Below are 12028 nucleotides of genomic sequence, written 5' to 3' on the forward strand. Positions count from 1 at the left end.
GACGCAGCTGCTCCGGAGTTGGTTATTGCCTTTTCTTGGTGGTTGCTGGTTCCCCGCGGAGGGACGGTGGGAGGAGCGGTAGATGCAGGACGTGTTGGTGCAGCCAAACAAGCAGAAGGGGCTGAGCCCATCTTCCCAGCGCTGGGGAAAGCTCAGCTCTGCTGAGATGGGGCCAGGAGAGGCCCAGGGATCCATCCCATCCCCAGAGGGAGCCCTCCGAGGAAGGCTGTTCTCGGAACACAAAGCTTTTCTCAGCTCCTCAGACCTCCTGCCATGGCCCGGGGTGTGCAGACTGTCACCTGCTGCCCTGACACCCCCATGGGACCCACACTGGGGTCCTCCTCTCTCCCCTGCAGTGGAGATCTGGGTTTACGCTGGACATGGGACCTCCAAACCTGGGGTAGTTCCTTGTTCTGTTATCCTTAACGTCGGGGAGATACATACTCCTTCTTCTCAGCTGACTTCACTCTCTCCCTCCTTCAAATCCCCTTTTTAAAGTATTCCCTCAGAAATACAGCGGTCTCTGCCCTTGCAGCCCGCCCAGGCTGTCCCTCAGAGGGCACAGACTGCTCCACGTTGTGTGAGGCTCAGACGAAGCAAGCTGGTGATCTACAGAATGGCTTGCACGGTCCCAGTACACCCTCTCCCTGCCACGTGCGGAGCCAAGCGGGACGTGCGGGCGGACAGAGAACGGTGCTGGGATCGCGCTGGTGGCTTCGGAGCCCCTCCAGCTCTGCTAAGGCCTCCCAGGTGGCCTCTGGCTTCACAGGGCTTGTGTTTGATACAGCCCTTCGGCGATACAGCTCAAACAGGTACCGTCAAGCTGACTTTTCTGTGCTTTTCCCATGGCAAAGTACTTCACTGCAGTTCACCTCTTAACAACAAAGATCATAGAATCATAGAATCATAGAATGCTAGGGATTGAAGGGCCCTGGAAAGCTCATCCAGTGCAATCCCCCCATGGAGCAGGAACACCCAGCTGAGGTTCCACAGGAAGGTGTCCAGGCGGGTTTGAATGTCTGCAGAGAAGGAGACTCCACAACCTCCCTGGGCAGCCTGGGCCAGGCTCTGACACCCTCACCAGGAACAAGTTTCTTCTCAGATTTCAGTGGAACCTCCTGTGTTCCAGTTTGCACCCATTGCCCCTTGTCCTGTCACTGGTTGTCACCCAGAAGAGCCTGGCTCCATCCTCCTGACACTGCCCCTTTCCATATTGATCCCCATGAATGAGTCCCCCCTCAGTCTCCTCCAGCTCCAGAGCCCCAGCTCCCTCAGCCTTTCCTCACACGGGAGATGCTCCACTCCCTCCAGCATCTTGGTGACTGCGCTGGACTCTCTCCAGCAGTTCCCTGTCCTTCTGGAGCTGAGGGGCCACAACTGGACACAATATTCCAGGTGTGGTCTCCCCAGGGCAGAGCAGAGGGGCAGGAGAACCTCTCTGACCTACTGACCACCCCCTTCTAACCCACCCCAGGTACCATTGGCTTCCTGGCCACAAGGGCCCAGTGCTGGCTCATGGTCACCCTGCTGTCCCCAGGACCCCCAGGTCCCTTTCCCCTATGCTGCTCTCTAATAGGTCATTCCCCAACTTACACTGGAACCTGGGGTAAGATGTAAGATGTTTCAAAGTACTTTATTAAAGGGCACCATAACCTCTTCAGTATTTTGTTGATGAAGAGCCTTGACAGCTAGATGGGAAGTGTCCCCTTGGGATGTGCAGCGAGGGTGTGACCTCAACATCTACTGTGGGGTAAATGCAGCGCTCGCCGGAGCCGTGTCTGTGGTGCAGAGCATGGGACACGTGGGGACATGTTCCCACCGGCCATCCATTCTGGGGGGGTGAGCATCCTGAGCTTGGCTAAGAGGCACATGCATGGATGCTGGAGCAAGAATTTGGGAGGATTTGGATGCTGCACCTCATTGACTCTTGCTGGCTATTGGAAAAAAGGGACTTAACTCTCATTCACACCACTTTGCTCTCTGGTCTAGGAGCTGCCTGGGATTCTCTGCAGCTGGAGAAGAAAGGTGGATCCCTCCAAACAGCATGTCCTGTCAGTATTTCAGACGCTTTTCAGCATGGGATGCACTGTCTTTGTCACCCCCGTGGTACCCTTCCCAGAATGCAAACTTGGGACTGCTTGTGATGCTTCCTAAAAGTTCTCATCTTAGAAACACCAGGCGTCATGTTAGAGAAACCAACTGGGATGGTCTGTACTGTGCAAAGTGATGGTGAAGATTGGCGAAGATGGAAGCAACTGGTGTGCTGCAAGCACAAGAACTTCATGGGAAAAGCTCATTTATGGGATTAATGACAGCACAGAGTGGTTGCCTGGGATGGGATAAAATCTTAGCTAAAGAAAAACACAAATGGATACTTGGCAGCACAGGAAGAAATCAAGCTGGAGGGGTGAGGGAGTCATAGGTACCGAAATACAGAAAAACAGGGACACTTCAGTCCGCATTTGGTGATTGCTTGATATGAGATGTGCAGGCCACTTGTGACCAGGGGAAGCAGGGACTCTGGAGAGGGTTTAGGCCTGAGAACAGAAACTCCCACTGCTGCTGCAAGGCTGAATATGATCTTGAAATGCACGAGCAGGGAATACCATGGAGGTGGCATTACTCCTGCATGTGATCTTAGTGACACCATCACCAAAATGGCACATTCAGGTCTAGTGCTCATACTTGAGAGTGACACTGAAAACTTGGAAAGGACTCAGGAAAGAACTAGAAAATTATCCCAGGGCTAGAAATCATTTTCAGTGAGAGACTAATGGAACATAATCTGTTTAGTTTATCTAGTATTTAAGACGTGACTTAACCACGGTCTGTGAGAACTGATGTGGGGGAATACTCAGAGTGCAAAGGGCTCTTTAGGAGGGCAGACAAAGACAGAAAAAGACCCAGGGATTGGAAGGAAAAGCTGGTGGTTGTCGGGCTTGAGATAAAGTAACTATTTATAGCAGTGGGAATAACTGACCATTGGAACAAGGAGCCCCGAGACGTGGTAAACTCTCCATCCAGTACAGCCTTGAAAGACAGACCGGCCACTCTTCCGTGAACATGTGAACTGAAACACAAGCTGTTGGTCTTGGTGGACTTAGGAATGTGGATTTTCAGCTAAGAGAACCTGAAGTGACCCATGGTGGCAAAGAAGAATACTCCATCACACGCTGGCATGGTGGCAGGGCCAGGCTTAGCTCCTCCTGACATTTGCAAAGGCAGCAAGCACAAAGCTGAGCTTGCTTTGCATAAGTCTTACCTGAAACTGCAAAACTGCCGTTCGAACCTCTCTTTTCTGGTACATTCATCTGTGTTGATCCTTTCTTCTTTTGTATCAATGCAATGCTCCTGGCAGCTCATTCCGCACCCAGCAGATGTGAAAGAACACCTTTCTGTATTTGAGTGATATTTTGAAAATACATTTTGGAAATGCATTTTCATGAGGAGAAGGCTCCTGGGAAGTTATCTAGAACAAAACCTCCTGAAACAGGAGTGCTGCAGCTGGGTCTTGTGGCAGTTCAGTTGCTCCTTCTCACGTTCAGCACAGCTCACAGCATCTCCATCATGAACTGGCTGTAGCACTTCCCAGCCCAGCCTGACAGGGTATTGAGGGCAGATTGTCACCTTTGGTGAGGATCCTGGCTGGTGACCCTTGGAGTGGGGTCTCCCCTTTTTCCTCTAGCATGCAATAAAATTCATATCTCCGAGCACTGCTGGGAATCTCCAGGTCTCATTATTCCCAAACTCATTTGGTTGCCCCATTTGGAAATGTATGTCATTCCCCTACGAGGCAGATCTACAACAACAGCAGAAACAAATTTTATTCTAGAAAATAAAAAGGTTAATTTTTTCAGGACAAAATTGAAAATAAACTCACTCAAAGAAAACATGGAAGGAGGAAAACCCCTGTCTGAAGTTCTCCTGACAATGCTCAAGGCCCGGCAGAGGGGTCTGCAGATACAGATGCTCAGGTCTGCATCCCTCCCCAAACACGGTTTGCTCAGGAACTCCCCAATTACACTGCAGGTCAGCAGATACGCTCAGACACATTTTGGGAGTTCGCCCTCCTGCTCCTATCAAGGTTCAGTACCGTGTTGTATCTCTCGTGGCTGTGCTGATGAGAACCGCGCTGCACCGCGGCGGGAGCAGCAGCCCAGGGCTCAGTGGACTCACCGCTTCTCCAGGCATCTTCTGTGACACCGCAGCAACATGTGGCTTCTGAATTAAGGAGAATGTCATTCCTGAGACACGCTGCAGGGGCTCCCAGGGCACTGCTGGATTGTCTTACAACAATCACAGCACACAAATAACGTAGCTTTGCTCTGTGTGTATGGGGCCCTCCCCCGTGTCTCTGAGTATAACGAGGTCACAGCACTACCAGGGCAAAATACCTTCTGGCCAGTCAGATGGAGCTTTGTGCAGGTCTTCACGCCTCAAACGTCCTTTCTCTGCTGTGAAAGGCTCAGACAAGCGTTGTGGCAGGAAGGTTGTGTTTGACACTGGCGTGACTGAAACCGCAGGCTCCCACTCGGCAGCCAAGCTGGCCGCGCCGCTGGTCGCCCGCCCGGCAGGAAGGCTGATACAAACAGCAGCTGCGGGTGCTGGCACTTGCTGGGGGACAACACAAACACGCATCTGTGCTGTCTGCCGGATGCTGTTCAGCATCCATCCTCCTCCTGTTTGTAAAGCGTTGGGTCCACCCAATCCATGACTAGAAGCCACCATGTGTGGCCAAGCAGACCAGTCAGGCATCTTGGTGAGTGAACAACAAATAAGCAGAAAACATTCTGAAAATAGTTTGAGGCTAAATATTGTTTGTCCAAGTTACTTGACCGAGACTCCTGAATAAGGAAGTCACCGGCAGGAACTGAGATCACCCTAGGAAGAATTCGGAAAAGAGTGAAATTCATCGGCTCCTTTGTCTCGCTGGACAATCGCACCTTTCATTCTTGACCAGTTGTGTTTCAAATTGCGTCTCATGCTTAAAGCCAGAGTGGATGTTTTGGTCACACTATTCATCACACTGAAATCCTGGGCTTAAACTGGACCAGTCAGCTCATCGCTGCAGACAAGGTTTATCCAAGCATGTTACCAAGGTTGTGAGGAGTCCTGGATCCTGATACAGATGTGAAGAAATACAGCTGCATCCTCACACACCTGTTTCTGGGCCCTGGGAAGGACTGAGATCTTCTAAATGACTTCTCTGTGAAACTATGAATGCACTGGGAACTGAGAGATGGAGCCTTCTTTCTAACCCAGAGCAACTCACTTTAGCCATCCCTAGTTGCTTCCTACACATCTTTAAGGAGCACTACCTTGCAATGGGGTATTTGCAGTAAGATCTGTATCAGTTGGCTGGGAAGATTGTTCATCAATATGATGCTCTAGGTCTGCCTGAACTTCACATCATGCGTCCTATTCAGGTGGGATTCATTTGTAAAGCAGTCTTGATAATTCAGGTGAAATATGTTGGAAAAGGCAGATGGGTCATTTGTGTCTGTAAAGACCCTGAAGAGAAAGAGCTGAAACTGAACAGCCTGCTTGCATCTCCATATGGTGTGTGGTACACAACCTCTGTGATGGGTGTACAGGGTTCGTTGACACTGGCGAGTCCCCGCTGGACCCGTGCTGGAACAGGACGTGTCTTCTGGCCGCTGGACCAGGACAGCTCCATCCACTGCCTGCATTTTCTGTTTGGGGAGGTGTTTGGAGCTGTGACCCATGCCTGGGCTGCATCTCCAGCACAGATCGACACCGCAAGACACAGCACCAGGCCACGGGCACTTCAGGGCTGTGCAGGCAAACATCCAGCTGCCAAGGGTGTTACACGTTTGTAGCTGGATGTGGACGGACTCAGTGCCTGGACACGGACACAGCGCACACTTCACCTTGTGTCTCCTCCCCATCAGCAGGATCTTGCCCGCCCCACGGTGAGGGTGGAGGTTATCCTCATGGGGACATCCCTCCATCCCACTGCCGAGATGGCCACAGATGAAAAAATCCCACAGGAGAAAAGTGGAACAGGAGAGGGAACAGGAATATAAGAGACACTTTACTGGGTCAGAGCTACAGCCCGTCTAACCTGCACCTAGCAGGAGCAACAGGAGATGCTGAGGGGTGACCTCATCAATGTTTACAGATATACAAAGGGTGAGTGTCAGGAGGATGGAGCCAGGCTCTTCTTGGTGAAAAACAATGGTAGGACAAGGGGTAACGGGTTTAAGCTGGGTCATAAGAGGTTCCACTTAAACTTGAGAAGAAACTTCTTCTCAGCAAGCATAACAGAGCCTGGCCCAGGCTGCCCAGGGAGGTTGTGGAGTCTCCTTCTCTGCAGACATTCAAACCCGCCTGGACCCCTTCCTGTGGAACCTCAGCTGGGTGTTCCTGCTCCATGGGGGATTGCACTGGATGAGCTTTCCAGGTCCCTTCAACCCCTGACATTCTGGGTTTCTGTGATTCTGTTCTGGATGAGCCTTCTGCAGCCTGAGCACCTCACACTTGAGCATCCACAGTCGCTGGGCTTGGGTCAGCACATCCCTGCCTGTTCCCTCTGACATTCTCTCCTGGACCGCTGTCCATTAGCTGTTCTAACCCCGTTCCGACCGTGCTGACAGCATCTCCCTCCACGGCCTCTTGTGGCAGCAAATTCCTGAGGTTTTACTCACTGCATGAAGAAATCTTTCCTTTTCTGTGTTTCACAGTGATATCCTACCAGTTCCACTAAATGTCCCCAGTTCTTGTCCTTGGGATTTGATTTCACATTCACTCTGGGATTTTGTAAGCTACAGTCACATACTCCCCAGTTTTTTCCTCTCCAAAATGATGAATCCCAAACTTTTCAGTGCCTCTTCACAAGAAAACGGCTTCAGCCCTTTGCTTATTTTAATTTTTAATTGAATTGCCCTTCCTGTATCGAAGCTAAAGCCCCCAGAATTGTTCCTATCCTCTGATCCGGAGGATCTTCTCTAGCAGCTGTAATTGTGGTGAGTGAACATTCAGCTGCTTGGAAATATATCCTAAAATTACCAAATGCCTTTTTGGTGGTGTTGGCTGTAGTCCTTCAGGATTTACAGTTTCTTTATAAGGTGCTGCTCTTGCTCCAGCAACCTGTATTGGCAATTGAAGAGATAAGTGACCTACTGCTCAAGAAAATCCCAGGAACTCCTTCAGCTCTGCAGAAAGAAAAGGCTGTTGTGGTTTAACCTCAGGCTGAGGAACGGCACAATTGTGAAGACAACCTTAGATTGAGGTCAAAAATCTCAAGGCCGATGTCCCTGGTGGCTTACCATAAACATGTGTTTATTTAGCGCTGGGTTGCATGTGGTCCTGGAGGATTTGACGTGTCTCGCTCTGCTTCCAGAGCTGTCTGGAGGTCCCAAGTCTTTGCTTTGCAGAATCACAACTGTGCTTAAGAGTCTCTTCTCAAGGCTCACTGTAAAGGTTAAGCTGCATCAAAGGAAGGTGTTTTTCCAGAGTCAGGGTTGAAGGGCAGAGCTCTGGCACATGAGCAGGCAGTTTATGTGGTTGCAATCATCCATCAGGCCACCCAAAGGGCTTTGGGACAGAGAAAGCAGATACTTATTTGTAAATTTTCTGATCTCCTGAAATTCTTACTGATGAGTGAATGAATAAAACCCAACTCTCTGCCATGTTTCATCTGCTTCAGCCTCTGCAAAAGCACAGCTGCATGGGGTGAGTTCATCTTGAGCACAACATCAAGCTAAGCATCTCCCCAACTTTTATGTTCATCCCACTTCTCCTGCTCCTTCCTCCCCCACACTTTTATGTCCCCGCCCTAAAAAGACCAGGTGGAGCTTGCTCGGGGCTCTTGAGCCTGTTGCCCCAAGTGGCAGGTCTGCAGTGAGGGTCCCGGTGCAGGACACAGCTCCTGTCCAATGCGATCCGCTCAGAGCGTGCAGCAGGTAACAGGGCAGGATGGGGCGGCAGCAGCATGCAGGTCCCTGCTCTTTGCAGCAAACCAGGTGTGCCAGCAGCAGAGAGAAACCACCCCAGAGTGCAGGGCCACGGCACAGGGGCTGCGGTGAAGGGACTCGGCCGAGCAGCTGCCGCGTGCTCCAGCAGGCTGAGCCATGGCAGGCAAGCACAGACCTGGGGGTCTCTCCTCCCAGGGAAGGAGGCGACCTGCTGCCCAGGATCACGACCCGTGCAGAGTCCCTTTGCCCTGGGCACAGACCCCAGGGAGCGGCGGGCGGTGGGCGAGGAGAGGCCCGTCTGCCCTGTTCCACTGCTCCAAGACCTCTGCACAGATGCAGGTCCAGGCCTGTCCCCACGCAGACCCTGCGCAGCACGAGCGGGACGCTGACCTCTCCCTGCGCAAGGCTGGACACCACGGTCTGTGCTTTGGGACCTGCTGACTCATGTGTCTGACTCACACGAAGGCTGAATTTCCATCGGCCCAAGTTACTCTGTTTTGTCAACCCCTGAGTCCCCCCACGCACGGGGATCTCTCTGTGGCAGGGAGGCTCTCAGCAGGAGAGCAGCAGCTTTACTGAGAGTCACAAAGTGGCTGAGAAATGACTAAGGGGTTCACAGTTTGGCTGCAGCATGTGCAGAACAGGGCCCGTGCACACAGCCGTTGTCTCTACTCGCTGGGGCGGCGCAGGGGAGCTCAGGAGGCCAATTCCAGCCTCCAGTGTCAGCCTCCAGAAGAAGGTTGCCCAGGACAAGCACTGCCTGACTGCATCCACCTGCAGGTATGTGGCCTCAGCCCAGGGCTCCGGCCCTGCAGCCACCCAAGGGCCGCCCCGTGTGTGCCCTGCTCCGAGCTGGCCATGTGCATCGCCCATGGAGCACCTGGCTGGTGCTGCCCCGCGCTGCAACATGGCCTTTCTGCTTCCTCCTCCGGAATGGGGCTCATGGGGACACACGGAGCAATCTGTCTGCCTCCTCAGGGAGGGATGTGGAGCCTTGCCCAGGTGGGAAAAGGGGCTGTGAGATGCAGAGCTCAGGAGGAGAGATAAGAACAAGACTGTGCCAGCTCAGAGCTCGCTCTAGATGCCTGGGAAGAGTGGCTCATCTCACCTCATGATTTCTAGTGCACTCTGTGCTTCAAAACTCAAGTGCAGGAAGAGAATCCACCCCAGGGGTGTGGAGAGCAGGACTGGCCCTTCATTTGTCCCTGTTGGTCCCAGGAACAGTGTCTCCTCAGCCCAGCTTTGCTCCCAGTCTATGCTGCGGCACTGCTGGAGCAGCAAACCCACTGCACTGAGGAGAGCAGGCTGGCTCACATCCAGACGGTTTGAGTTAAGTGGTGGGGATCTCTGGGACACTTGTTGTCCCCAGAACCTCCCGCGCCTGCCACAGCACCTGCCTGTCCATGCTTCCTTGCAGTTTTCCAGCCAAAATTCCCACCAGATCCCACTAAGATGGAGAAGCTCCGTTCTGTCCCCAGGACTTGGCCCAGGCTGGGGGCTCTCCTGGGAGGGTGACCAAATGCTCAGCAGCCATCTGGTCTGTTGTCCCCACTCCTGCCCTCCCCTGGAGAAGGTCAGTCTCAGGCAGAAACGTCCACACCTGCCAGGTCAGGGCAAACAGCAGAAGGTCTCCACACTTCTATAGAGGGGAAGGCTCGTGGTTCACAGCTCCCTCCCCAGGCAACCCACATCAGCAAGCAGGGGTCTCAGCTGCTTCTGCTGACCCACTATGGTCACCTCTGTCTTATCTGTACTATCTCCCAGCCAGGCCAATCTTATCCACACAAACACTGGAGCAGTTGTTGCTACAGAGAAGATGTCCAGCACTGCCCGCTGAGGGATTATGTGGCCCTTAGGGTCCGGCAGCCTGGCAAGATCATGGTAGGACATCCCTCTAGCTCCAAATAAGAGCTCTCCTCTTCATGGATGGGGAATTTGGATAGTACGGTTGAATTTGAAACCACTTATCATGAGTCAAACACTTTCTTCTTCTGGAGATTCTCCATCTCAGATCGGGTCAGATCAAGGTCCTTCGTTTCCACCCAGACGTGTCCACCCAGTGACCCTCCACATACAAGAGCATCCCAGCCCACCAGAACATGTGTCACGCTTCAACCTTTGATGCTGGAGTAAAAGACCTCCCAAGATTGATTAGAAATGCTATCTCAGTCATACAACCCTCCAACGAACCTTCTGGAGCTTTTCATGGCACTGGAAACGTTTTGCCACCCTACTTCTCAGGCCACCCTCCACTTCTGGATGGTGCAGATACCCGGGAGACAGCAGAGGTGCTGGTGGTGGATGCCCAGATGGTGACTGTTGGTAGAACAGCGCACACGGCACAGCCGGGGCAGTGTCACTGCCGCCCTGAGCCAGCTCTGCAGCTGCACAACCTGTCCCCAGTTTGTGGGGAAAGGGCTACACCAGTCAGAGTGATAAAACCCTTTCCTTGCAAAGAGCTCTGTGACAGACAGAGCTTTTCCAGGTCTGCCCTGTCCAGAGAGACCCCAAAATAAACATCCCCAATGCACTGAGCCCCGGGGGAGAGAGGAGCAGCGAGCAGGACCAGGCTGGTGCTCAGCCCTGCGCACAGGGCAGCCACACAGACCCACGCTGTTGACAGAGCCAAAAATAACGCCAGCATCTCTATTTAACGCTCTTCAGAAAAGCCTCCTTCTCTGAAACGGTGAGCTTCCCCAAAGACAGGATCCATATTTATAAATGCTGTGACTTCCGTGCCCCAGTGATTTACGGGGGAACCTGTGGGGCAGGGCTGCAGCCCCGGCCGGGTCTGTGTGCGCTAACAGTGCCATTTCTGCAGCTCCCCGGGGAGCAGGACGGGCCCGGGCAGCCGCAGGAGGTCTGGGCTGTGCGGGGAGGCTGCAGAGCAGGGGCAGCTCACCCCGAGGCTGAATTTTCTGCCCACGTGGAAACATGAGTTTCTGAGGAAATGTGGTGCCAGTGCAGACCCAGTTGGGTTGCTGTTGGCTGGTGGTAAAGCTGCTTTCCCAATCAGAAAGGGCTGGGGCTCCTCTGTGGAACCAGGGGGAGTGCTGGGCACCCCTGGATGCAGGAGATGTCTCCATCCTCCCGTGCCCAGGATTGAGATCAGCTTTCCTCTTCCAGGAGCCCGTCCTGCCCACACGGAGCAGAGTCTGGAGGCCAGTGCCTCAGCTTTCATGGGCATCACCAAAGTTGGAGCCAATAAGGAAAACTGCAAAGAAATAACCATTCTGGGTCAGTGTGAACTGTGTTTGCCAGATTGTGACTTTCCAGGCCACGAATCAGCCAGTGAACACAGCACTGGCCCAGCCTGATCAGACGGCCGTCCTGTCCCACCAGGCTGGCTGGCAGTCCCCTGGCCCCTCTCACCACAAACAGAGAAATCCAGCACGTTTTCTTGGGTGACAAAGACAATTTTAATCATTTCCTTTCCCTCATGCCTTCCCATCACATCCAGTGTTCCCATCCAGCTGACTGTGGATTGCTGTAGAAAGCAGACAGGGGTTACATTTAACCCCCAAGACATCTCCGTGGCTTGATTTTTAGCAAAAATATGTCAGCAGATGGCAGGGACAACAGGCTGTGGCATGAGGATGGAGAGATGATTACCAGCAACTCCATAACCTGATTTCCCCTGATAGGAAAGCCTCCTCTGCAACACTGCTTCCCAAAATATCCTTCCTGGCGTTTGGACTGGGATATCCAAGAGACAGCATACGGGCTGCAGGCTGCTCTGCCTGCATCAGCTAGGGATAGGTCTCACCTTGCCAGATGCCACCCATCAAGACCTCTCCTATTCAGCTTTCATTGATCCCACCACAGGACAGGTCCCAGTCCCTGAGAAAGGACCCTTTTGAAGTGTTTGGGACACTATTCACAGAAACCCAGAATGTCAGGGGTTGGAAGGGCCCTGGAAAGCTCATCCAGTGCAATCCCCCCATGGAGCAGGAACACCCAGCTGAGGTTCCACAGGAAGGTGTCCAGGCGGGTTTGAATGTCTGCAGAGAAGGAGACTCCACAACCCCCCTGGGCAGCCTGGGCCAGGCTCTGCCACCCTCACCAGGAACAAGTTTCTTCTCATATTTAAG

Source organism: Patagioenas fasciata, chromosome 23, assembly GCF_037038585.1.
Source record: "Patagioenas fasciata isolate bPatFas1 chromosome 23, bPatFas1.hap1, whole genome shotgun sequence".
Lineage (NCBI taxonomy): Eukaryota > Metazoa > Chordata > Aves > Columbiformes > Columbidae > Patagioenas > Patagioenas fasciata.